This window comes from Mustela lutreola, chromosome 1, assembly GCF_030435805.1.
Source record: "Mustela lutreola isolate mMusLut2 chromosome 1, mMusLut2.pri, whole genome shotgun sequence".
Lineage (NCBI taxonomy): Eukaryota > Metazoa > Chordata > Mammalia > Carnivora > Mustelidae > Mustela > Mustela lutreola.
The window spans coordinates 67,474,299-67,501,174 of NC_081290.1; the positions used below are offsets into that span (position 1 = coordinate 67,474,299).

The 26,876-nt window shown below is 54.7% G+C and overlaps 1 protein-coding gene across 12 annotated transcripts in view; it reads left to right on the forward strand.

Moving 5' to 3' along the window:
- The window catches only part of ZFYVE28 (zinc finger FYVE-type containing 28), a 103,468-nt gene that overhangs the window by 20,222 nt on the left and 56,370 nt on the right, over positions 1 to 26,876 (forward strand). The window lies entirely within an intron of this gene.

The window sequence follows — 26,876 nt, forward strand, 5'->3', positions numbered from 1 at the left end:
TTCTCCATCTTCTAGATCATTCCCCTGGAGGTAAAACCCTACTCTGAACTCCTCTCTTTCTAAAGCAGCAGCCAGGTCACCAGTCCTCTCGACCTGAGGTCCCACCTGCTCTCCCCTCCATAGAGGTCCTGACCTTAACCCTGTGCCCTCTGTGGTATGCTTCCCACCACCCCTTCTCCAGCCTGCTTCCCCAATAGCCCATCGAGACCACAGTGCTGACCACATCTGTGGCCCGTTGTCCTCATCTCTTCAACTACTTCCTTCCCTAAGTGTCTGGGACACCACATCTTGGTCTCTGTCCTGTCTCACTGGGGCTCCTCGCACTCCCATCCCACCGGTTCCCCAGCCCTGAGCCTTGTGTGCCCTGACCTCTGCCTAGGGCACCAGATTCCTGATACGTTTCTCGCTCAGCACCTTCACTGGGAGGGACACTATCTAGAGACACTATCTAGGGGAAGGCTCCTGCCCTTCATGCGGGTGCTCAGGCCACACCTGGAAATCAGCCCAGTTCTCCTGGTCTCAGAAGACACGTCCCTGCCATCAGCAGACCCCGTAGTATGTAGTACTGTTCAGCCTGTTCCCAGGAGTGTGGCTGTGCTCACAGCACACTATTCCCCTTCACCCAAGGCGGGAGCAGCCCAGTGTCTACCCGCAGACAATGTGGTCCATCCGGACAATGGAATATTCCTCAGCCTGATATAGGAAGGACAATCTGCCACCTGCCGCCACCTGGTAAGCCTTGAGGATGCTGTGCTCAGTGAGAGCAGCTGGCCACAGAAGGACAAGTCCTGTAGGATGCCACTTGCATGAGGTACTTAGAAGAGCCAAAATCACAGAGATTGATGGGCTGCCAGGGCTGGGAGTAGCAGGAATGGTAGACACTACTGAATGGGCACCAAGGTTCAGAGTCACAAGATGAGCGAGTGCTGGGATGGATGGTGGTGATGGCCTTCAGCAGTGGGAACGTGTTTAATACCACTGAGCTGTGCGCTTAAAAACAGCCAAGATGGGGGGCACCTGGGTCGTTCAGTTGGTCAAGTGTCTGCCTTTGCTCAGGTCAAGATCTCAGGGTCCGGGGATTGAGTCCCACTTTGGGTTCCCTGCTTGGTGGGAAGTCTGCTTCTTCTTCTCCCCTGTTGCTCCTCCTGCTTGTGCTCTCTCTCTCTCCCTGACAAATAAACAAATGAAATCTTCAAAAAAATGATCAAGATGGTAAAATTTATGTTATGTGCATGTTACCATGACTTAAAAGAAAAAGTAAAGTGTTTCTGATGCCTCCTGCATTCCTAGCCACCGTTGTCTTCCCTGGATTATTACAGGAGGCCCTAACGTGTCTCCCTCTCTGCCCTGGCCCACTGCCTCACCCAGGCTGTTCTCAACACAACAGCTGGAACCAGATTTTTTTTTTAGGATGTTATTTAATTGAGAGACAGCGTACAGGCAAGGGTAGCACCAGAGAGCAGGACAAGCAGACTCCCCACTGAGCAGGGAGCCCAACTCTGGCCTTGATCCCAGGACCCTGAGATCATGCATGACCTGAACTTAACTGACTGAGCCCCCAGGCACCCTGGAACCAGCTTTTAAGCACACACCTTCATGTTGCCTCTCTGCCCAGAACCCTCTGTGACCCCTATCTTAGAGATACACCTGAGGCCTTCCGGGGTTGGGCTCCTCTGACCTCCTTCAACTTCCCCTGCTCCCCCTGCCCCAGCCCACTGGGGTCTTGCTGCTTCTGGAGCACACCTTGGGGCCCTCTGCCAGGTGGCTCTCCCTGCCAGGTTTCACTTTACATCCCACCTTACGGGAGACACCTGTTTTCCCTGTGATCCAGCGGTTCTCGGGGTGACTTTGACCACTAGGGAACATTTTGGGATGCCTGAGAATGTTGTTAGTTGTGACAACTTGGAAGTGGAGTGGTGTTCTGGGATCTAGTGCCTAGCGGCCAGAGATGCCGTCACCATCCTACAGTGCAACAGGGCAGCCCCATAACAAGGAATTACAGCCCTGAATATCAGCGCTGCCGGGGCCGAGAACCGCCACTCTGACACCCTCCCCCTGCTTCAGCTCTTTCCCTACATCCTGCTGTTCCCTGGTCAGTGGTTGTTAGCTGAGGTCAGAGGCCGTCCCTAAAGTCTTGGATCTTCTGGCCTGGTGTTCTCGGTGACCTTGCTGCAGGCAAGCTGGAGTGGGACTGAACTTCAGGAAACCCCTCTGATTCTGGCCCCCTCATGACAAGGAAGTGTTCTCGATTCCAGCCCTGGGCCAAGAGATGGGAGCTTTGGGAGCCTGGGTGAGTGAGCGGTGGGACCCAGGTGGGATGCTCCCCAGGGCAGAGGCCTACATGTTCTCATTCTCCCTCCCCCAGCCAAAGGACTGAGCCCATGGAGGAAGCTGCTTGGACCCCCTTGGAGACCTAGGGGTGCCTGCCCAGATCCCCTGGCCCTGGAGTATGCTAATCCCAAATGGAGGGGGTGCAGGAGGGGACCCAGGGATCAAGCAGTTAAAAAAAGGCGACTGCATGTTTTTATTGTCACCTGCCTTGGGAAGGAAGCAATATGGTTAAGTAGTTTTCATGATATATCAGGTATTATGTCTGAATTCCTCTCTTATTAATCTTTTAAATCTGGACCAATGGGGTGCCTGGGTGGATCCATCCTTAAGCATTTGCCTTTGGCTTGAGTCATGATTTCAGGGTCCTGGGATGGAGCCCCACATTGGGCTCCCTGCTCAGTGGGAAGCCTGCTTCTCCCTCTCTCACTCCTGCTTATATTCCTGCTTTCTCTGTCTCTCTGTCAAATAAATAAATAAAATAAAATAAAAAATCTGGACTGAAGAAAACACTGAACTTTGTAGTTCTCTCCCAACTAGGAAATGCTGGGCAGGTCAGAGGCAGGCGCCTCTACCAGGATGGGCTTCACAAGGTCGGAGAGCTCAGGCTGGTTAGGGAATGCTGAATCAGTCCCCAGGGCACACGCTCGCAGTTGGTGTCCACCGCAGCCATAGGCTTCATTTCATTCTTGGAAAGAGGTAGCAGCCTCTCCTCCTGAGTTAGGGTGGACTTTCAAGGGGAAGGTCATGAAGTCTGTCCTTTCCTGGGGTCAGGAGGAGATTTCTTGATCTTCCACAGACCTGTTGTCTGCACAGCACCCAGTCTGTGCCCCCCCCCCCCGCCCTGCTCTGGGTGCTGGGTCTGGTGGAGAACAGAGGACAGCACCTGCCTACTCACAGAACTTGGACACCTCTGACCTGAAACAGGGCGATTGTGCCACATCTGCGGCCAAGTGTGCCCAGCATGGGATTGTCCCCAAGACTGCAGACCCTGCCTCCTAGACAGCCAGTCCCCTCTGTCCTGGGACTATGAGCTGGACAAATGCTCTTTGTTGGAAAGAGTGTTGACATGTGGAACGTGTCCGTGCACAGAGCGGGAGCCATCAGAACTGCACGTGGTCATGACCTTCCATGGGGTCAGCCGCCTTATGAAGGGAAACCCTTTCCCTCAAGTCACACAAGGCTCCACCTTCTCCCACTGAGCTGGTCACAGAAAGATGTCATCTGGCCCAGGTCCTGGAGGAGGGGGGTCTGGGACCTGCTGGAGTCTGATGTGGCAGAGTAATGACCCCCAGAGATGTGCATATCCCAATCCCTGGAGCTTGGGGACAACTTAGGATACACGGCAAAGGGGGATGAAAGCTGCAGGTGGGGCTAAGGTTGCTAACAAACTGACTTTTTTTTTTTTTTTTTTTTAAGATTCTTTATTTGAGAAAGAGAGAGAGAGAGAACACACACAAGCAGGAGGAGGGGCAGAGGGAGAAGCAGGCTTCCTGCTGAGCAGGGAGCCCAATGCGGGATTCAATCCCAGGACCCCACGATCATGACTGAGTCAAAGGCAGATGCTTAACCACTGAGCCACCCCGACGCCCCCCAAGCTGACCTTAAAGCAGCAAGACGGTTCTGGATTATCCAGTGAGCCCCGTATAACCACAGGACCCTTAATTATGGAAGAGGGGGCCCAGAGGGTCAGAGGGAGCTGTGACCATGGAAGGTCTGAGAGACACATCATTGCCAGGTTCAGAGATGGACCCAGGACAGGGTGGCCTCTGGCAGCTGGGAAGGGCAGGGACACAGGTTCTCTCCTGGACCCTCCTGATGAAACAGCCCTGCTGACCCGTTGATGGCAGCCCAGTGAGGCCCAGGCTGGAATTCCATCTCCTAGAACTATAGGGTCATAGTTTTGTTTGAAGCCATGAAGGTTGTGGTGATTCGTTACATCTGCCTCTGGGGACATGGGCACACAATAGGGGCTGTGTGAGTATGGTCATGGATCCATCCACTCAGCCAGACCCTCCTGGGGCGTGGCTGGGTGCTCCATGGGGCTCCACACAAGGTGTGGTTACAGAGTATCAGCTTGGTGAAGGGCAGAGCGCCAGGATGTGACAAATAGAAAGCCAGTCTCAAAATATCACATATGCATGACGTCCTTTTTATAGAGTTAAAAGCAACCAAAAATACATTCAGGACCACATATGGCAATGAAGCTGCTTTAGTGGGGCTGTGTGAGTCAGGATCTAGGGAGCAGGTAGCTTAGTGGGGAGGAGGGAGGGAGTGGGGGCTGTGGGGAGTAGACGTGGGTGGTGGCGGGGCTCTACCTTCTCGTGGGTGGTGGGCCCATGGGTGCTCATCACAGGATTTAAAATAACTACTGAGCCATAGCGAAGAGATGGCCATCTCCTGGGGCTGTGTGGCTTGTGGGCTGCCTCCTTCCAGAGAATTCCCAGCCCAGGAGTTTTATTTTTATTTCCTTTGAAAGATTTGTTTATTTACTTGGGGGGGAGGAGGAGCAGGGGGGAGAGTGTCCAGCAGACTCCCCGCACCCTAGAGCACAGAACCTGAAGCGGGGCTCCATCCCAGAACCACGAAATCATGACCTGAGCTAAAACAAGAGCAGGATGCTTAACCCACAGAGCCAGCCAGGCACCCCAGGAGTTTTATTTTATTTTATTTTATTTTTTAAAGATTTTATTTATTTATTTGACAGAGAGAGATATCACAAATAGGCAGAGAGACAGACAGAGAGAGAGATGAGGAGAAGCAGGCTCCCTGCTGAGCAGAGAGCCCTATGCGGGACTCTATCCCAGGCCCCTGGGATCATGACCTGAGCCGAAGGTAGAGGCTTAACCCACTGAGCCACCCAGGCGCCCCACCCCAGGAGTTTTAAATGAGTGTGGCCAGTAGCACCGTGCATGACACAGGGCAGCTTTGTGTAGTCTTGTTCTGTAATTAGCAAGGGGAAGGCAGATGAGGGAGAGGGAGCAAGGTGTATCCTGGGCAATGGGCTGTAACTTTTGGGGTGCCCTTGGAGAGCCTGCATTCGGGGGCTCTGCCCAAGAGAACCGACTCACCCGTGCGGTTAATAACATGTGTTTGGGGGTGAGAAGGATACAGACTTCCATCCTTTCAGGAGGAGCTTTGCAAATTTAGTTGTACTAGAATAATCGTGTACTCGAGGGTCAGCAAGTGGGGTGTTGTTGTCACGTTCACAGTGAAGGATCAATGTGTGCTGTTTTGCTGAAAGATACCTTTTTTGCCTCCTTCCCCCAACCTGACACACGGTAAGCCCAATAAAGGAAGTGATGTGATATTAATACGATTTTCTTGAGAGTCCTGCCTGTTCCATACGTTTTGGGTCTGTTTCTCATGGTCATTTTGTTTCTTGTGTGGAATTTACTCGCGCGTTAGATTCCTGGTCTGGCCAGAGAGCGATTACTGGGCACTGCTGCATTAGGTCAGGTTTCACAGCCCCGTTCCCAGCCCCGGGGAGCCCGACCAGTGTGTGGGGGGCACGCTGGCCACTCGGGGCTTCTCAGGACATGTTACCCTGGGTGATTCCCCCACAGGGGACTGTCATTGTTAGATTCAAGTGAAGGTGAAATTGAGGTGACGTAAACTTTTGGACACAAACATGTCCGTGGCACTCAGTGCATTTGCAGCGTTGGGCAACCACCACTTGTCCAGTTCCAGAACGTTCCCATCTCCCGAGCAGGAAACCCTGTGTCATTGAGCCGCCCAGCCTCGGGCAACTGCGCAAGGAGCAGCTGAAATGATTACATTTAGTTTTACAAAGACTCATCTCTTGCCATATATTGAAGAAGGATGGAGGTGAGCAGCCTGGTAGGGCCACTTGCTGGGGCTTGGACCTGACCTAGCAGCACCACGCTCCTGCCACGTGACCTTGTCCAGTGGCTTGGCCTCTCTGTGCTGCGGTTTTCTGCCCTTGAGAGGAGGCTGTTGGGGGAGCGGGATAAAGCCTGGCCCTCCAAAGATGCCCAGGGAATTCACGGGGCGACATGGCTTCCATAAGACAGGGGTGACCCCTAGAAACGTCATGTCACTTTGACGTGAAAATCAGTAGCCCACAAAACAGTGTAATGTTCATAGCTCATGAGAGGGCTGAGGTCACAGGGCCCCGTGAGGTCCTGGGCCCCGTGAAGATGGTGGGTTTCACTTCCTCGATGTGTGTATGTCCTCGAGCCAGGAGGGTGTCACATGGGCCTGATCTAGTCCTAGATCCTGGCACAGAGAATTCATATGTAGGCCGACAGGCAGCCTGAGTTCCTGCGGAGACCAGCCCCCTCGGGGGAGGCAGGAGCCTGGAGGAGGTGGCCACCAGAAACGTGGGTAAGAAGGAGGCCACAGGAGCTCCCAGGTTCTTATAGCTGAGTCTTGGCTGTGATGACGGGAATCCCGGGGCTCCCTTTAGACCCTTGGGCGCTGGCTCTGAGGCTCTGTCCTGTGGGTCTTGGGTCCTTTCAGGCAGATGTGCTGAACTGAAGAGAGATTTTCTCTCTATCTTAAATCTTTTTAGAAGAGAACGGACATATATGAGATCCCCCCCGAGGAGACAGATTCGTAGATACAGAAAGAGTGGGGGGGAAGGAGTGGGGGTGTTGGTGTTTCTTGGGGGTAGTTTGGGAAGATGAGAATGTTCTGGAGCTGGAGGGTGGGGCTGTTCACAACCGTCAGCCATACACTGAAGAGTGGTTAAGATGGTAAATTTTATGTGGTACATATTTTTCCCCTATCAAAATGATAGTCAATCTCCTGAGATCTACTCGGTCTAGAACAGCACTGTGTGTTTTGGGGTTGGTGACATACTAGAAGCAAACACTACAGCAAAGGCCCACGTCCGTGGCGTGAGGATGTCGCACCATATGTGGTTGTGTCAGACACACGGGGATGTGGGCTTCAAAGCCCGGCATGCTGTAAACCCCAGAGCTGCCACCAAGACGAGGGGCTAGAGCGTAAGGAGGAAATAGCTAGTCTGCCACCATGGCGGCCTCAATGGAGTGGCAGAAGTCTCCTCTGTGCAGGAGGAGGGCAGGAGGGGATGGAGGCCCTGGGACCAGTAGGAAGCAGGCACAAAGTGCAGCTCCCTGGGAGACCACCACCTGCTGATTACTTGGGAGGGTGCTCTGTTCAGCAAGCTGGGGTGGCCCTGGCTGGTCTCAGCACATGCTGGAGTGTCCTCGGACAGCCCTGGTGTCTGCTCCCGCCCCCCTGGGGGTAAGGAGGGCCCATCTTGGGTGAAAGGCCACAGGGGCTTGCATCACAGATGGTCACCTTACCAGCATCAGGCTTCTGGGACACACTGTCCACTATGGGGGCTGTGGAAATGCCACAGCAGCTACTGGCTGTCCACCTTGCCAGGCTCCAGGCTCCAGGAGGTCAGCGCCCCCTAACAGGGTGGACACAGAGCCTGTCCTCACGGTTGGGCTGGGCAGTCTTTCCCTGGACGTGGATGAATCCACAGGCAGGAACATTTAGGCCTGGAGGGAGGGCTGTGGGCAGGAGATGGCATTTACCCTGTGGGGCCCTCCTCTGGGCCTGGGGGTATTGCTGGGCAGAGGGACAGTCTAAGAGCAGCACCCCCTGGGGGAGGACGGTCCCTGTGGGCTGAGCTGGCCTGGGCTGAGGGTTCTTGTGGCCACTGGAGCCTCCATCCAGAAGGCCCCAGGGCCACACCTGCCCTGCCTTGGGCTTCACGGCTCTCTCCCCAGGAATCCGGGATGCTTTTGAATGGCCAGGCCCTGCCCACAACTCAGGGTTGTCCTGGCTCTGCCTGGACTTCTGGAAATTTCTCTTAGGGGCCCATGGCCTTTCCTGCCCGTCCTAGAGGAGCCTCTGCCTTCTCTCTGCTGAGATGTCCAGTGCTGAAGATTGTGTTACTTTGACCCCGTCGCTGGTCGTGGACACGGGTTCCTCAGTGAGGTGGGGGTGGGGTGCCTGGCCCACACCAGCTCCAGTGATAGGCCTTGCAAAATTTACCTTACAAAAGGTAAATAAATACATACACAAATAGTAATTAAAAAACTAGGGCCATGTGAGGAGAGCCCCGGGGTCCCCAAGGACGGTCCCCAGGGTCTGCACCCCCAAGTGGAGGCTGTGGGCGCTGAGTGCACCCGGCTCCCTCTAAGCCCTGCGGCTGGACTCCTCCTCTGGGTGCTGTATGAACGGGACAGGTTACTTTCCTATTAAGTTCGAGGTTCCTCTGCTTCCTCTGCAGAGTGTGTGTGCAGGGGTCTGGGCTGTCCCGTCCTTGTGCCCGAGCTGCTCTGGGCTGCCCCTGGAGTGGAGCTCAGAGACCTTCAGCTAGTGCCATCCTGTCCATCACCAATGTCCACTGCACTGTTTGTTACTTCAGTAAACTCAGATTGTTGGCTGAGCGGGAAGGAGGCCATCTGGAGTGGGTCTCAGGGCTTTTGGCCACGTCTCTCCTGCTCTCCTAGCCTTGGGTGACACTGAGACAGGAGATCTCCAACCAGTCTCGTGGACCCTGGGTCCCCGGCATTTTCTCTGCCTGAATTTTCCCCACCAGGTAGATGAGCTCAGGGTTGGCATTAGGACTGGCTTTCAGGACCTAATTGGGAAATAGATGTTGTAAAACCTTCTTCTAATTTGCCTCTCCTGATGAGATCCGTGTTTAATATGGTTGTAATGGCCAGTTTTTGTGTGTCTTGGTGCCTTAAATTTATGTTCTCTTTGAAGAGAATTTCGGGGGAAGGACCCTGAGCGATAACCCAGTGGGCCTTGCACAGGGGTGGCGGGCGGCTGGGAGGGCTCCCACAAGGACGGCCCACTGCCCATCAGAGGCCACACCTGCCTTTGCAGATCCTGCCTCAACTGTGCCCTGAGGACAGGAGCCTTGCTGTGGCCAGTGCTGGCACGAGGAGCTGAGCTGTGTCCAGGCCTGGGTGTCCAAGGGGCCTCTTATCTCTCACTTGTCGGTTCTGCTGTCCCACAACCTTCTTTGAAGCCAAAACCCCTGGATCCTTTCCTGCACAGCTCTGAGGCCGAGTGAGCAAGAGCCAGGTGATGGCCACTCTAATGGATGGTCATGGAGGCATGCGTGTTCTAGCCGTGTGGCAGCTCTGTTAGCCGGCTGAGGAGACCACCCCACCCACACGTGCAGCCTCTAGGCCCAGTGCTCCCTGAGTCTGGGGGCTCTTCGGACCAGCCTGCCCCAGCCAGCACCCAGAGCCTAGCGTGTTCCTCCCTGATAGCCCTGGGGCAGGTCCAGGGGGCAGGCAGAGGGGGACATAAGGAAAGCAGACAGGATTGGAGGGAGCCGACCCCAGGCTGGGGAGGGGAAAGCTGAGCATAGGTCAGGGAGAGGCCATGGCACAGACCAGGGAGGAGGCAGACACCGTGGGAAGAGCTAAGGTGGGAGGCATGGTTTGGGGGGGCAGCCCCATGGGTAATGGGGGAAGGGTGGTGCCTGTGTGAGGTGAGGGCACCCAGGTGAAGGGGGGAGGGTTCAAGGAGGTGAGGCCAGCCTGTTCCTGCAGGGCAGCCAGACATTTGCTGTCCCTCCTGGTCACTCAGAAGAGCCCCAGCTGCACTCTCATCAGAGCCTTCCCAGGTCCCTGTGTCCAGTGTAGATGTCTAGCCTTTTCTTCTAGTGGACAGGGCCATGTCCACCAGATACACGGGGAACCGGTTGGCAGCCCAGTCTAGGCAGAGGCCTTGGTTGTGGTTTCTGCTCGGATGGGTCTGGACCTGGGGGGCTGTTCGAGGATGGACAGGCTCCTCCAAGGTCATTGGGGGCAGTGTACTGGGTTGGGAGCTCATTGTTCGATGGACAAGGTCTCTCAGTGGCAGCAGTGAGTGCAAGGAGAGAAAGCAAGGAGAGAAATCGTGGGTGTAGTTAGATGTATGGGCTCATCAATAAGTGAGGAGCCATTCACTGTTCTGGCCCGGATGAGCAGCCCACCACGTGTGTTTATGGGGACACTGAATCATGGCTATGTGGAGGGAGACCCCAGAACTCCCCCTTTGCAAGCTCAAGACCCTTAATCAGTCCAATCCTGACTCTCCCTTCCCCAAGGGCCAGGTGGGTCCTTGGCAAGCCAGGAGCTGGGAGCACAGGGAGGACTCCCCTTTCACAAGCCTGAGGGAAAGAGGGGGAGCATGGTGTCCTGAGAGAGTTCAGACAGTGGAGCTGGGGAGGATCACTGGGGAGGATCACTGCAGGAGGTCGGAGGCCGTGTCCCTACCTGGAGGGCTCCGCTGCAGGTGGTGGGTGCCCCAGTCTGTCCCCTCGCAACAGTGGCTTGGTCCTTCCCAGCTCAGGGCCTGGGACACTGAAGGAGCCCAGGGAGGGTACATGGGTGATCCCGGCCGTGCTGGGTACCCTGTTGCTGCTGAGGCCAGTGGGCCTGCCGCCTGTGGGGCCTGGCCGTGTCCCCTGGGCCCTGCCATCTCTGCACTGGTGGCGGTCAGCACATCAGGGGTTCTTGGGTGTGTCTTCCATACACCCCAAATGCTCCAGCTGCGGTTGCCAGGAGAGCGTGCAACATCAGCTCCCTATCCTCTCTGTCATCTGGTTATGGGGAGTCTAGCCTGTTGTCTACATACATCAAATCCAACACTTACTTATCTGTAAGAGAAACAAAATCAAGTTACCGTCATAGTAAGTTCTAGATAAATTAAATGTTTCCCTATAGGAAAAGAAATCAGAAAAGTTGGAAGGCCGTGTGCACAGCCACATCTCTGTCCCATGGTAGGAGGGCTCAGGGAACATGGGAGAGCGGCAGGGAGGCACGGGGCAGAGTGAGAGACAGCCCACAAGACCCCTAGCTGTGTCCCCAGAAAACTGCCACAACGTTGGAAGACAGGTGGCAAACTGTTGGCTTTAGTAACATGAAAGCTGTCACAACACCTCACAGCCCACAGGATGGCTGCTCTCGGAGGAGCAGACACCAACAAGCCGTGGTGAGGACATGGACCAACGGGAGCCCCGTGCACCGTGGGTTGCAGCCGCCTTGGAAAACAGTGTGGAGAATCCAGGATGAGCCCATGGCCCAGCTGTTCCACATCTGGGCGTGTTCCCTGGAGAATGGAGAGTGGGGTCTTGAACGTAGGTCCCGCTTGGCCCTGTTGCTCTAGCATGTTTGGGAACCCCTAATTTGGCAGCTGTGAGAAGGGACACGTGTGCACCTCCTGTTAGCATTCTGCTGCTGGGGATGCGCTTTGAAGAAATGCATGGAGAGACACGAATGAGGTTGTTTCAGGTGGTTTTGTTCATAATTGTTCATAATTCCCTTTGGAAGCTGTGTGAGGTTGGAGCAGAAACCATGCTGCATGGCCTTGGAGCACGTGGCTTTGGATCGCATGGCGTGGGGAGTGGTGAGAAACGGTGGGAATACGATGCAGTTTTTATTACAAATACGTGCGTGTGTGTGTGTGTGTGTCATACGTGTGTGCTGGGAAGTGGCTCAGGATGTGCCTCGGAAGGCTTCCACAGTGTCCCTGGCGACGGTGATTTCGGATAGTTCGCATTTTCTCTGTAGTTTAGTGTGTTTTTTGAAGACCATGTTATACCAACCATATATTCTATATATGAAAATTAGAAGAAGTAATGGAAGGATTTTAGGTATTTCTTCTTGTCCATTTTTCTTCCCAGAACCTGTCAGGGGCTGCTGGACCAACAGGGCAAAGCCAGTTTCCCCCAAGGAGAAGGCTGGTCCACTGTCCAGCAGCCCCTGCCTGGGGCTCCCCAGGTTCTGGGGCTCAAAGCCTCCTTGGGCTGGGGCTTGCTCCCCTCTGCTCCTCGTGCCAGGCCATGCCCTCCCTGCCAGCTGCCCCCACAGAGGTCAGGGTCATCCGTGTGGTTGTGACAGGCTGGGCATTGTCCTGGAGCTGTTGGCTTGGGGGGCGGGGGCAGCAGAGGTGTGTCCCCAGGGGGCTCTTAAGCAGTGCCTCTGTGGGTTGCTGTGTGACTTGGCCTGCGGGGCAATGTCAGGGATGCCTGCTGGGCTGGTTTTGGGGAGGAGGCCACCAGACTTGCCTGGACCCTGTCTTTGAGGCTCTGAGGTCTTTCAGGGTGGGGTTTGCTCCCCACCTTGGATGGGTGCAGGACAGACGCCCTGAGCAGCCCACGGCCGAGGACTGAGCTGTCTCTGCCACACCTGGAAAGCCATGTTGCTGTTGGCTCTCGGCACAGAGTGGGTTCAGATCGGCAGGGGTCTCGCTCTAAAAACTTGAGGTGAGTGAGTGGTCTCTGTCTCCTTAGCCTTTGTTGAATTAAAATTTGTTTTTCTTTAAAAAAAAATTTTTTTTTTAAAGATTTTATTTATTTATTTGACAGAGAACACAAGTAGGCAGAGAGGCAGGCAGAGAGAGAGAGAGAGAAGCAAGCTCTGCACTGAGCAGAGAGCCCGATGCGGGGCTCGATCCCAGGGTCCTGGGATCATGAACTGGGCCTAAGGCAGAGGCTTTAACCCGCTGAGCCACCCAGGCGCCCCTAAAAAAATTTTTTTTAATAAAGATTTTATTTATTTATTTGAGAGAGAGAGAGAGAGCATGAGAGGAGAGAGGTCATTGCGAGAAGCAGACTCCCTGCCGAGCCAGGAGCCTGATGTGGGACTCTATCCCAGGACTCCAGGATCATGACCTGAGCCAAAGGCAGTTGCTTAACCAACTGAGCTACCCAGGTGCCCCTAAAATTTGTTTTTCCAAAGTTAATCCAGTCATTCATTTGTTCACAAGTCTTGATTTTGTTTGTCAGTGCTCCTCCTGCGACCCTCTCGGGCTTGGCTGTTCCCTGCCCCGGTGGCCATCCCACTGGGCTTTGAGGGGTGGGCTGCCTCTGCTCCTGGACCTCCTCTGCTCCCTGCTGCGCGTCCCTCCTCCTGTTCTTGCTTGGATGTGCCCTGACCTCAGACTGCACCCCCAGAGTTGGGTGTCCCTGGGTGGCAAGCACTTGGCTCCGTTCTCCCTCTGGGTTGGGCAGTTATTTGCCTCTGACCTTTCCCAGATAACTCTTCATCTGTAGGGGCCGAAAGCTCTCAAGACAGTTTTCTACAAAGCCAGTTTCCTCTTCCCCGATAAAGGTTATTCCTTTCAGAAATTTTCTTCTGGCAACAGTGCAACCTGGCTGCTCAGAGTCTCTGAGGACCCCTGAGAAGGTCTCTGCGTGGCTGACTTGTTTCTGAGTCTTGGCGGCCCTCTCCACCCGCTGTGTCCTCTACCCCAAGGGTCCTCCCGAGAAACCGCTTGTGCTCTGAGCGCAGCACGCAGACGGTGACCCACCTGCCATCGCATCTGTGTGCTGGTCCTGCCGGGAACTGGAGCCAAGTGTTCCTGTCTCTGGGGAGGTGCTCTGGATTCAGAGCTCCAGTGGGACAGTGAGGCAGGCATTCCATGGGGCCATCTTACCCTATGCAGGAGGAGGGGCTGTCCTTCGCTCCTTCCTGGGGACCCATGTGTTCTACTTCTCAGTGATAGCAAAGCATTGACTCAAAGGAGGGTCTACAAGTCCTTCCTCAGACCCTGGTTCCCGGTTCTCTGTCAATAAAATCGAGGGTGCGTACCTGAGATTCTCGGACTGTAGTTGTCCATGGCCTGTCCTACAGACTCCGGCCGAGGACAGGTGTTCTGGGCTCATGCAGAACCAAGAAGGAGGCTCATCCTTGCAGCGGGAGCCTGTCTCCCTGGGCAGTGAGTGACATTCGCAGGGAGGAAGAGCCCGATGTGTTTCTAGGGGAATTTGTGCATGGCATGGTTGCTCGCTGGGATGCGTCATGTGCTTGTGCCGTGAGGACCAGCTGTGGACTGATACTCGCAGTGATGGTAACTCAGTCCAGAGAAAACGTCTAAAACTCAGTCTTATGATCCCAGGAAATTTAAAAAAAATTCTATTTATATATTTATCAGAGGTGTGTGACAGGGATCAAAAAAGACTTCGGGGCATAAACACATATTCGCATAAAACAACAGGAAGAGACGTGGACTCAAGAGGATGGAAGAGCCACGTGTCTGCTTCTCTGTGCTTGGTTGTGTCTTAGGGACGAGGCAGACGGTCACATCGGGGGGGCTGTTGGGGTCCACGCAGGGTGGGGTAATTTTATCATCAACGATTATAATGTACCGGTAATCAAACCTCTGTAATTTTGTTAACTTTAGCTGAACATTTTTAAAAAGATTTTATTTATTTATTTGAGAGAGAGTGAGCTCAAACAGGCAGGGGGGCAGAAGGAGAGGGATAAGCTGACTTCCGCTGAGCAGGGAGCCCGACGTGGAGCTCGATCTCTGGACCCCAGGATCATGAATTGAGCCAAAGGCAGATGCTTCACCAATGGAGCTGCCTGGGTGCCCTTAGCTGAACATTTTAGCCGTCGGCCTGGTTTTGCCAGATTCTCCTAAGAGGAGAGAGCTTCCTTTGTGGGGTCCCGCATGGGTGGGGGCATCTAGAAGCTGCAAATCCATGCAGTGCCCCCACCAGCTCTGGACAGAACCTGGCCTGCTGCCATGTCCTGTATTTGGTGGGTGGGGAAGCTCTAAGTCCTACAGTGGCTGTTAATGGTGGTGGGTCTTGCCGGTCCCTGGAGAGGCCCCCTCACAGCGTGTTCTCCACTCTCTGGCCTAGCAGGACTGTGCGCTGTTGGGTCTCAACCACATAACCAGCCCCCATCTAGCACCCCTCCTTGTGGGATGGCCCCCACAGGTTCGGGGTGACCGTCTGCCACCAGGAGTGCCTTCCCAGAGGCTCCCCAGGATGACCCAGAGCCCACAGATAGCTGGAGGAGACCTGCCCCTTGGAAGAAGAGTCCCTAGCATGGGCTCCTGATTCCCACCTTGGGGGTCTCAGGTGATATGGGGAAGGGTGGGTAAACCCTGCCATTGCCTCTCTTGTTTCCTTTGAAAGAATCAAGATCTATGGCCTGTGTGAGCTCTGGAGGTATTCTAAAAAGGCAGTTGTTTCCACCAGCCTTAGACACACGCTTGAATGTGGGCCTGGGGCTGAGCGGGGCGAAGAGGCAGCTGCGGGAGCTCGGGTTTGCTCCTTCTGCAGACGCTTGGTGCAGCTCCTGCCATATGCTGGCTCGGGCGCCAAGCGAGGAGCGCTTGGGCCCTTGCATCCACGGTCAGTTGCACAGTCCGCCTGTGGTCAGTCCAGGAAAGCAGGATGAGGGGATGTCCAGAGTGTCCCCCGAGTGCGGGATTATGGCATGTTCCCTGGGGTCTGATAAAGCTCTCCTAAGAGTCGGGGCAAGAGAAGGGAGGAGAAACACTGACAGAAAAGACCAATTTGAAAAAAAAGAAAAGAAAACAGCAGCTGGGAATTTCCCCCAATGGAAGAAAGAGGAGAATCCTCTGGTGAAAGGAGACGGAGTTCGAAGCAGGAGAAACAACACGAAATCCCGTGTGACGTCTATAAAACTTGGAAACACGGAAGTGAAAAATCTCACAAGTTAACCGAGAAAAGACAGGATATCTGTAAAGGATGGGGAAAGCATGGCGGAGGTCTGTAACAGCGCCTGACCGCAGACAGAGGAAGCGTGGCCCACAGTGCAGTGTCTCACCCTGTGACGGACTCTTGTACCAGACAAGGCAGAGCTGCTGCTCGGACACCCAATGGTGAGCTCATAGCAAGGCCTGTTCCTAACAGATGCTTGGCGGCAAGATGGAAAGAGGGCTTTCAGGGAAGCTGGGGCATAAAAGGGACAGCACTGAGGATGGATGTGCCTTCAGTGTAGGTGTAATTAGCTACTGATCATTGCAGAAATTGTATGTGTCTATAGTGGAGGGAAGGGACGAGTCCCAGAGTAGAGCTGTCCTGAGGAGATACGGCACAGGCCTCAGCTGAAAATTTTTAAGTAGCTACATAGTGAAGAGAAACAGGCAAGATTAATTTCAACAGTACATTTTACTTAACCCAATAGATCTGAAATATTACTATTTCATCATTAATCAACATACCAACAAGGAGACTTGGACATTCCCACGAATGTCGGGAGCCGGTGCAGGAGGCCTACTCTAAGAGCCGTAAGGGACTGAATATGATTGGCTGTTCATTTAGGTCCACTCTCGCGGGAGGTGCATGAGCACTGCATTGTGATTGGGTAACACTGCCTGTATAAAAACGCATGCGCCGAGGGTAAGGAGAGGAGAAGAAAAAAGCGATTAAAGAAGAAGGTTCGCCGCTACGTGAGTCTCCGAGTCGTTCTTGCGGCCGAGAGCGACACACGAACATCTGTGAAGTTGGCCTGTTGGCCACACTGTCAGCACATCTCCACTTCAACTGGCCCTGGGCAGGTGGTCCTCAGCTTCCCGTAGCAGGATGCGGGGAAGGGGCAAGGACCAGGAGCCCTGGGCGCAGAGGGCAGTGCCCTCCTCACGGCGGATGCACCTTCATATGGGTCGACAAGATGTCAAGGCACTGGGAATTTCATTTCTTAAACAATAGAGAAAGAAAAGAACTTAGCAGGAGAATTTTGTTTTGGAAGCTCAGAATCTTCTGTGGGAGGATTCGAGCCTCTGTGCGTGCATCCACTCCCCCATCTGAAAGCCTCCCCGGGTCAGCAGACTCTTGGAGCCAGACTGGCCAGTGGGCCTGTGCCCTGCGTGTTCAGCACCAGTGGCCGGGGCAGGGGTGGGGGGCAGGGGGTGAAAACGGGGCTCCTGACAAACTTTACAGAAAGAAGGCCAGGCTGACCCAGATCGGAGTGCAGCTGCTGTGTCTGCCGGCAGTGTCCATGTGGATGTATTTTAAATTCTAGGTTTGTCCCAGGGGTCTTCTGGGCGTCTTTCCTGCGAGCACACAAAGACCCATTTAAAAGCACAGATTCTGACCGGTGTCTGTCCTCGTCTTCAGAGGCTTCTGAACGGTAATGGAGGATGTACTTTTTTGGAGAGATCTTTGCATCAGTTCTGGTTTTCTGTAGATTTCTACATTCAGTTGTCCCTGCGTCTTTTTCAGTGGATGGCTGAGCCCGTGAACAAGACAGACACATGGAGGGACTGAGTATCTACCCTAATTTTAGCGTAAAAACACTGCTGTTTGCTCCTCAGGTTAGCACTCTTGAAGACCTGGGGGTCGGAGGGGTCTTCTGTGGCTCTGGTGTTGTTTTGTTCCCCTCTTGCTGCCCACGGACATGGGGCACTGGCAGGAGAGGCCTGCGGGCCACACACATGGTTAGGCACTGGTCCAGGCTGCTAGGTGGTCAGCCCTGGGGAGAAGCCTCAGGGAGGGTGGGCTCTTGGGAGTCTGGAAACAGGGTTGGTTCTCCAGAGACTCTGACAGAGAAGCAGGTCCTTGTCTCTTCTGGATTCGGGGGTCTCCAGGCATTCCCAGGCTCACAGACACCTTGCTCCAATGTCTTCCTCTGCTTCCCATGGCTTTTCTCTGTGTGTAGCTCCCCTTCTCTTGTAGGGACACTTGTCCTTGGATGGAGGACCCATTCCTGATAATCTAGGATGGTCTCGTCCCAAGATCCTACCTTCCTGCCATCTGCAAAGACACTTTTCCAAAGAACTCACATTCTTGGGTTCTCCATGGACTTTGAGGCCACGTCATGTGGATAGGAACGATTTCTGGGGTCCCGGGGCAGGTGATGGGGAACACCATTGCCTTGTCCCAAGGAATCCCTTTGGGGCCAGTAAGCATGTTCCCAATCATGACAAAGGTGCGGCGTTGCCTGGTTCACACCAGCCTTTGGCTTTGGCTTTGGCTGCAGCAGAGGGACCCTGGTCCCAGCAGACAGAGGCCCAGTGTAGACTGCGCCCTTACACAGCTCTGGGGAAGCAGATCTGGTCAGGCCAGAGAGCGTGACTGCCTTCCCTTCTCTGACTCACATGCAGAATGACAGGACACTGTGAGGAAGGATAGTGACAAGAATACTGACAAAAGGCCAGTAAGCGTAGGAAAGAAGCTGGACATCCTCACTTGGCAGGGAGATGCAGATCAAATCTTCTCACCATGGCTGGAGGCTGGAATCGAAGTCCCAGAAGCCCCTGGGGGGCTGCCGAGGCTGCAGAGAGATCGGGACCTCAAACACAGCTACCGTGGGATCGTCACGTGGTGCCGCCACTTTGGAAAGCAAGCTGGCATCTCCTCGGCAGCACCCAGAGCTACCACATGACCTGGAGTTCCCCTCTAGGGTTCGTGCCCAAGACCAACAGACGCTCACATCCTCACAGAAGCCGGTTCCTGGCGGCACTATTCACCATCGTCACCACGTGGGAACAGTCCACATATCCACAGACCACTGAGGTGGCTGGCTAGCGCCCCTAGGGAGGGGTGACACACGCCACAGCATGGACGGCTCTGGAGAACGTGCTGAGGGGAAGAAGCCAGGCACAAACAGCCACATCTTGTATGATCCATTTGCACGAATGGGCCAATCTGCAAACACGGTAGATCAGGGACGGGTGGAAGGATGACTGGTGATGGGCGTGAGCTTCTCTTTGGGGTGATAGAGGCCTTCTAAAATTAGCTCGTGGTGATGGTTCCACAAGCCCATGAATATACTGAAACCCCTGATTTGCATACTTTAACTGGAAGGATGTCGTGGGATGTGAGTTCTATCTCAGTAAAACTGGGTCTAGGAATGCCTGGATGGCTCAGTTGGTTAAGCCGCTGTCTTTGGCTCAGGTCATGATCCCAGGGTCTTGGGATAGAGTCCTGCATCCAGCTCTTTGCTCAGCGGGGAGTCTGCTTCCCTCTCTGCCTCTGCCTGCTTGTGCTCTCTCTGACAAATAAATAAATAATCTTTTTTTTTTTTTTTAAGATTTTATTTATTCAACAGAGATTACAAGTAGACAGAGAGGCAGGCAGAGAGAGGAAGGGAAGCAGGATCTGCGCTGGGCAGAGAGTCCAATGTGGGGCTCAACCCCAGGACCCTGGGATCATGACCTGAGCTGAAGGCAGAGGCCTTAACACACTGACCCACCCAGGCGCCCCATTTTTTTTTTTAATATTTTATTTATTTGTTCAACAGACAGAGATTACAAGTAGACAGAGAGGCAGGCAGAGAGAAGAAAGGATAAATAAATAATCTTAAAAAAAAAAACTGGGTCTAAAAGCCAGTTTTTTTTTTTTTATTTTTTATTTTTTTTTTTAAAGATTTTATTTATTTATTTGACAGAGAAATCACAAGTAGATGGAGAGGCAGGCAGAGAGAGAGAGAGGGAAGCAGGCTCCCTGCTGAGCAGAGAGCCCGATGCGGGACTCGATCCCAGGACCCTGAGATCATGACCTGAGCCGAAGGCAGCGGCTTAACCCACTGAGCCACCCAGGCGCCCCTAAAAGCCAGTTTTTTATCCTCTTTTGGAAAGGCGTGGCCAGGCTTATAGTTCTACCCCGTTGGAGTTGGTTGTCCACAGACCTTTCCAAGTAGCTCCCGCGGGGCCTTGCGTGATGTGTGGTCAGAGGGTCTGGGTCCAGGGTGGCAGCAACCTCTGGGTTATAAGTCCTTGGATCAAGGAGGGGCAGCCCTGGTGGGGCTTCCCAGGGGGTTCATTAACCCCACCTGCTTGGCCAGGGAGGCCTCCCTCGGTGTTGGTTTCTGGTGACATCCTGTCTCTTGGGTCCTCCCAGTGGGACACCCTTTGGAATTCCATGTTCCCTCCGACCAGCGTGTTCCCAGGACCTACATGGGGATCCTTGTAGTGGGACAGCCTCTCCTGATCCACTGTGAAGCTGGTATGCCCAGGACTGGGGGACATGTATGGGCCAGGGGTTTGGGCTGACAATACAGAGAGCAGGGTAGCCCAGCTGCTGTCATAACCCACCTTCAGTAATCCACTTGGTCTCAAACTTGGGACCCCTGTTTGGCCCCTTTAATTGTCTTTAAATGCTTCTCAGTTTAAACAAACAGGCTCAGTTCACGTGTGTTTGGATTTAGTAAGGCACCTCAAAGTCCTTTTGAAGGAGAGGACGAGTCATAAACAAGCAATTTAAATTTCTGTTTCCCTTGGGTAGATTCCCACCCATCCTGGAAGCTGAGAGGACCACAGTCCCCGGCCCTTGCTTCATCTGGCTCCCAGGCCACTGTCAGCCAGGCGGGCCGAGCACAGGACTCTGTCCCACAGTGGGGGTGCAGGAAGCTGGTGTCCCCAGGGGCCCTGGGACTGTGTGCCATGGCTGCTAGCAGTGTGGGAACAGAGGTGACTGTCATCCTAGCAAGTTCACTGTTCAATAGCCTGTTTTGAAAATAACATGCATTTGACAGAAAGTTCAGAATGGGTCTCCTGCAGTTACAAGTCATAGCTGTCAGGTGTCGCCTGTCAGTCTGGGGACGCAGGGCACCCTTCCCTCTGTGGCTGGGCCGATGCCTGTGCCCCTCCCCCCATGGTTATAGAAGAGCTTCTCCCAAGGGGTATATAACACTACCCCCCAATTCAGCATTCCTGGTGTGTCATTTGTTTGGATGCTACTGGATTGTGAGGTTTGCGAATCCATTTTCCTTCTGAAAACCATTTACTGTATGCTCAATTGTCTCCAGGCGCTGCATCTGGTTTGACGCACAGACCAAACACTGCAGCCCAGGCCCAGGTGGTCTCCTGGGTGCCGCAGGGTCCCTTGCCTGGCTGCTCCCCCTGAAAGGAGAGTGTCCGAGCCCACCATGCAAGGGCCTGCGTCTCAGGAGCATCTCCCTCTGCAGTGTGGGTCTGTCTCCAGATTGGACTAGAGCATGCTTCTATGGGTTCTGAGGGGGCCGTGGCCATGCCCCAGGGCAGGGACCCCTTGCAGTCAGAAAGCTTGGTCCTGAGCTGTTCCTCCATGCCCTCCAGAGTGGCCTGCTGCTGGGGAGCGGCTCCTCCAAGCTGACCCATCGTCTGGGAGATAGCAGGGAACTGGTTTATTGGGCATCTAAACTGCTCCTGCAATCTGGAGTTTTTGGGGTACTAATGTAGCCAATCATGTGGGAAGGGGCAGAGTGCTGGGTTAGCCTCAGGGAGGCCCACTGTCCGCTTTGCCTAAGAAGGTCTAAAAGGTCATTTGGGGCAACACTGGTTAAGGTGGTAAAAGTATCTTCAGCACAAATTCAGTGAGTTCAGAACCATCTCCATCTCAGAGCTGATGTGTGAGCAAGATTTCATGACTGTGTTTTGCTGGAATAACGGACCCTAGATTTCATGACAAGTTGCCCCCAATAATCCCTTTAAGAGGATGTGGAGTGATCCATTGTAGGTGTCCACATTCATCCTGGGGACCCTCCTTTCAGGTGGATGTGCTGGGGTGTGTTTCTAGAGACCTCCGGGAGGTCACCGTGAAGCTGGTCTGTTGTATCCACCCAGCTTCGTTTCCTGAGTGAGAGACTGCATCTGGGTGCTGGGTAGCCACTACCAGAGGGAGTGCCCGCCCTCTCCTGTATCCCTCTTGCAGAGGGGAACCCCCACTGTGTCCATCCAGACTTCATTCCGCAGCTGGCTCAGCAGAGGTCCTCTTGTATTTGGGTGACTCTCCAAGCTCGCTGACCCACCTGCCAGCCCAGGACCCCAGTTGGAGTGACTTGGGCTGGTCCTCCCCTGGGCCCATCAGGAACCCCGCCTGTCTAGCCCCACTTTACCTTCTTTGAGCCAGAGTGGGGAGAAGGGGCTGTTGGGGCCTGCCCCTTCTTCCAGGTCTCTGAAGGCTCAGGGATTGAAGAGGGACCTGGAGCTGGGAGGGCCTAGGGCTGGCCGGAGGGGCCAGGCTGCATTTCTCCCGTGGGTGGCCACCTTGCCCAGATGCCTGCCTGAGCAGGAAGGCTGGATGCATCTGCACCTGCAGCTGGTTCTTTCCATGAGACCCGGTGAGAGGCCGCCAGTATCCATGCCCTCCTGCATTCCTCCCGCTGCTCAGCTTGCTCCCTCGGCCACCGGACCCTCCCTGACCTCCCCGAGGGCCTCTGTGAGGACTGAGGCTCACTCACCGCACACTCCCAGGTGATGCTTCCCACCGCCAGGCTCTGCGCCTTCCTCCTTCCCCGAAGCTGCCCACAGCCTGCCCTCCCGGGCTCACCTGGACACCTGCACCCTTCCCCCTCGACCCTAGTGCCCATCCCACATGCCCTCTGTGTCTCTGCTCCCCACCCTTCATGCCCTGCCCCTTGTCCCTGTGCCTCGCATCCCAGTGCCTGGAGCCCCACCCCAGTGTACTGCAACAGTGCCGCTTGTCCCAGTGCCCTATACCCCAACCCCCAGTATGCCTCCCCTCCAACCCCCGTGCACTGCCCCCCCTGTCAAGGGAGGGCTCAGAAAGAGAAAGAGGCAGGGGCATCGGGCAGGAGGCCCACCCCAGAGCAACCCCAAGTGTGCCTGTCTGGGACCTGGGTCCCCCCACCCGCCCCATCAACAGGAGATCCAGGGACCAGGTGTGGGGGTGGGGTGTCTCCTGCTCTCACTGTGGGTTCTTGCTGCCTCCTGGGTTGTTGAGGTTCCCCGCCGGGCTCTGTTGGCTGGAGGTGGTGTATGGTCAGCTGTTTCCGGAAGGCGCTGTCCAGTGGAAAGCTCAGGCTGCTCTCAGGGGATGGTGCTGTCAGGAGTGATGTCATTGCATGCCTTATTTTTTTTTATCACCCTGGACAGCTTCCACTCCGTTGCTTTCCTGATAGTGATGTCGCCTGATGACTCCTCCCTGAGTGTCTGCTGTGCCCCAGGTACTGGCCAGGTACTCTGTGTGCTTTAAGCCCATTTTGTAAATGACAAACTGAGACACAGGTGCCCACAGTCACCACCCAGCAAGTGAGTGAGCTCCCTTTGAACCTGCAGCCCACCCTCGACCTGAGCCCAGCACATCGCTTCTAAATTCTGTGCCCAGCTGGTTCATCTCGCCATCTCAGGCACACACTCCTCCCCATGCCACTGGGGGTCCTTGGATTTCTCCAAACCGTGATCAAAACAGCCTGTCTCAGTCACTATACCGTAAACTATTTATTGATGTGAGTCATCAGTCCTTCCTGGGCAAGCATTTGGCCTTGTTCTGCTGTAAAGTGCTGTGCCCTCGAGACAGCACGTTTCATGGTGGCCTGGCTGGTCCCCACACCACTGGGGACAGGCCATCTGTGGCTCGGGTCAGGCTGCAGGTGCATATGGGGCTGGCCCTGGGTGGGGTGGTTCCTGGGATCCGGCAGTAATTTTCGGGCTACAGCCGGGGATGGGGCCAGCCTCTTGGTGTAGATGGAAGCTCCCTGGGCATTCAGAGTTGTCATGTGGTGTCCATATAAGTGGGCCCACCGTGGGCACAGAGCCTGGACCCTGAGCCTCCGACTTGACCCCAGTGGGACCCACCAACTTTCTATCAGGGCCACTCGGTGGATGCCCAGATGGCAGCTCTGTGTGACTCTTGCCCTTAACACCCAGCAGGAGCCAGCAGGGAAACTAAGTACAGGAAAAGGCCCTTCTTTGTCAGGGAGGTGGGAGAGAGGTGGACTGTCTCTTGGATACGTGGTCCTGGGTGGACCTGTATACCTCTTTAAGCCTAAATTCTCCCCTGTGCAGATTGGGGAACAGCCCTCACTTGCTCTTAGGGCTGTTGGGTTATGGAAATTAGGTAATGTATGTGAACTCTCCATGGTTTCCTCTGTGATTCCTCTGCACCGAGCTCTGCCCACCAGGACCTAAAACCTCTGGAGCCTTGCCAGCCTCCTCAAGTCCCTGCAGAAGCAGCTGGCCCCCTGGGGGGCTCCTGTGGCAGGGGGCCACAGGGATGGTGACGGGCCCAGGGCTCAGCTCTGCACCTGAGCCTGACGGCCACAGGGAGGGAAGGGTCCTGAGTCCTGAGAGGGAGTGGAGTGGGAGGGGCCACCAGCAGGAGTTGTTGCCCTTGGTGGGGGCTGGGAGGGTGGGGGCAGGTCAAAACCCCTGACAGTCCCTCCTGGTGACTGGGCAGGCTGTCTGCACACACACGCCCCCCACTGGGAGACAGCCAGCAGGTGAGTGGGGATGGGCACAGGAGTAACTGGCCACCTGGCATGGGGGGGCCAGAGGGCAGGGCCACTGCCATTTGACAGCAGGAGCACCTACCTGTTTGGGGCACCAGAGCTGCGGAAGGACAGCAATGTCTGGGGCCTGGCCTTCCCCGGGGTGTACTGCGATGGAGGCAGGGCCAACTTTGGGGGCATGGGTCATGGCTGCCAGTCAGCCAGACCTTGGTGGGGCCAGAGGGTGAAGACTAGCAGGGGGCCAGGGTCCATGTTTGGAGGCAGGGAGGGGTTTTGGACCTGGTGACTGCAGTCAGTGGGTTTCCTTAACAGTCCACTGTGCCCAGATCCTGCAGGTCAGCTGGCCGAGTGTGTGGGGGGGACCACTGGGGAGGAGCAGTCAGATTTAGCATGCTGCCCCTGGGGCTTTTGTCTGGTTTCTCTGAAGCATCCTTGCATCTGTGGGTTCCAGTGGGGAGTCCAAGGCTTTACTGGAAAACTGGCCAAAGAGAGGCCCAGGGCTGCGCTGGCCCGAGGCCCCTACCCTCACCCCTGAGCAACCTGGGCTCAGTCCAGTCAGAGCCAACCTGGGGTCTGCTGAGGTCTGGAAGGCTCTCTTCTGCTGAGTATTGGGGTGGTCGGGGCACGTGGGGTGGTCTGTCTTAGGAGCCAGTGTTTGGATACCAGCTCACGTCCTGGGACAGCTGCCGGGGAGGGTGGAGGGTGGTAGGCAGGGCCTGGGACTCCCCACACCATAGCTGGGCTGTGCTCCATCACTGGGCTTACACTAGGGGATGTGGAGGTCTGGCCCCTTCTGGTCTGGCCAGGCCACCTGTCCTGCCATCTGTCCTGCCCACCTGTCTGGCCATCTGCCTCCTCTTCTCCTCCCCATTGTGCAGCGTGGCTGAGGCTGGGGGGCTGCTGCTCTGGATTGAACAGGGGGCGTCCCTGTAAGGCCCTCCCTCTGCAGTGCTTACCTCTTACTTGGGAAGCAAAGCATATGAATGGGATGGGAGCCTGCACCACACTTACCCCTGCCTCCTCTTTCCCATAAGGCTGCTGGAGGGTCCTTAGTATGAGTGACTTTGGGCTCCATCCTGTCCAGCAGGGCGACCTTGGATATTCCTTTTCCTCAGGAGCTTCAGAGTCTCCATGTGGGTGCTCTGCAGGGAACTGGGGGCTCCCGCCCCTCAGGGGAAGCTCCCAGTTCATGTGTTCTGCTCTAGCCCAGCCAGCCAGCCTGGAACCCGCTGGGATGCGCTCCAGCATCATGAGGCAGCTCAGCAGGGCACATGAAACAGGGCGGATCTCTCCTGTGGACTGTGTCCCCTGCCACAATGCAGAGCAGGTTTTTGAATGAATAAATCATTTCATCAATTTTATAAAATTAGTTCTGAATTATTTTTTCAAGGTTTTTTATTTCTTTATTTGACAGCGCGCACAAGCAAAGGGATCAGCAGGCAGAGAGAGAGGGAATAGGGAGCCTAATAAGGGGCTTGATCCCAGGACCCCAGATTGTGACCTGAGCTGAAGGCAGACACTTCACCACCTGAACCCCCCAGGCACCCCTCTGAATTAGTTTTTGCACTTTGACTTAGTACTTCTTTGTTGTTGCGTGTTTTCTGTTAGTGGTCACCTGACCTCCAAAGCCAGATGTTTCCTCCGTGAGCTTAGTTTTGTCTCCTTGCAACTGCGAAGACCTTCACCGCCCTGAATTGATTTTGAGAAAACATTGACACAGTGCGCCAAAAAGGACATTCCCACCAAGTTCTAGAATTACTCTCTTACCATTCTTATTCCAAAATAGGGTGAGTTCTTATTTATACTGATTGGTTCTCTTTGGTGTGGACATTTTCCTTAGGGACATTTAAAAGCGTAATTTAAAATTGAATTTTAAAATTTTAAAATCAGAGAGAAAGACAACTTGTCATGTCCCCAGACGCAAATGGAATTTTGTAACTTGTGTTCATTCATTTCCTGGGACCCTCCCCCTACTCAGCCCCCCGACCCACAGCCTGGAGCGTTTATCTCCCGCAGCACCTGGCAGACTGCTGACCCTTCGTGGGAGATACCAGACCCGAGGGGGTGGGAGCAGGAGCCCAGGGAGTGGCTAAAATTTCCAAGTAGCATAGACGTTTCTAGTTTCGATGATAAAAAGACAAGCACTAACTGTAAACCATTTTTCTGAATTCTCTTACTCTGTTGCATGTGTGTATGTTCACAATTCTTTTTTAGCTGAGGGACAATACCTCCGTAGGTCTGGTTTTAAGGTCTGTAATTCACTGAAATGCAGTTCCCAGGCAGCCGATTCTGTACACTTGCCGGGTGCTAGGGGCGGGGAAAGCGTGGTCCTGAGGAGGCTTTTGCCTGTGCAGCTCTGGGGTGCACCCAGGGCTGGGTGTTGCTGTTCACTTTTCCTGTGCCTTTCCACGCACGTACGCACATGATGCACGGACACATGCCTCACATGGACGCAAGTGGTACTTGTCACTTGCTCCAGAACATAGAGCAAGGTGTGTGTGCGTGTGCCTGCGTGTGTGTGTGTTTTTGTGTGTGTGTGTGTGTGTGTGCACATATGAGCTGGAACCACGAGGGAGACCCTCTTGATGCTCAGCCCCCTCCTGGGGGAGGGGACGGCCAGGTCAAGGCCGTGTGAAGGGCAGAGCTTTGTCTTCCATGCCCGCTGCCCGC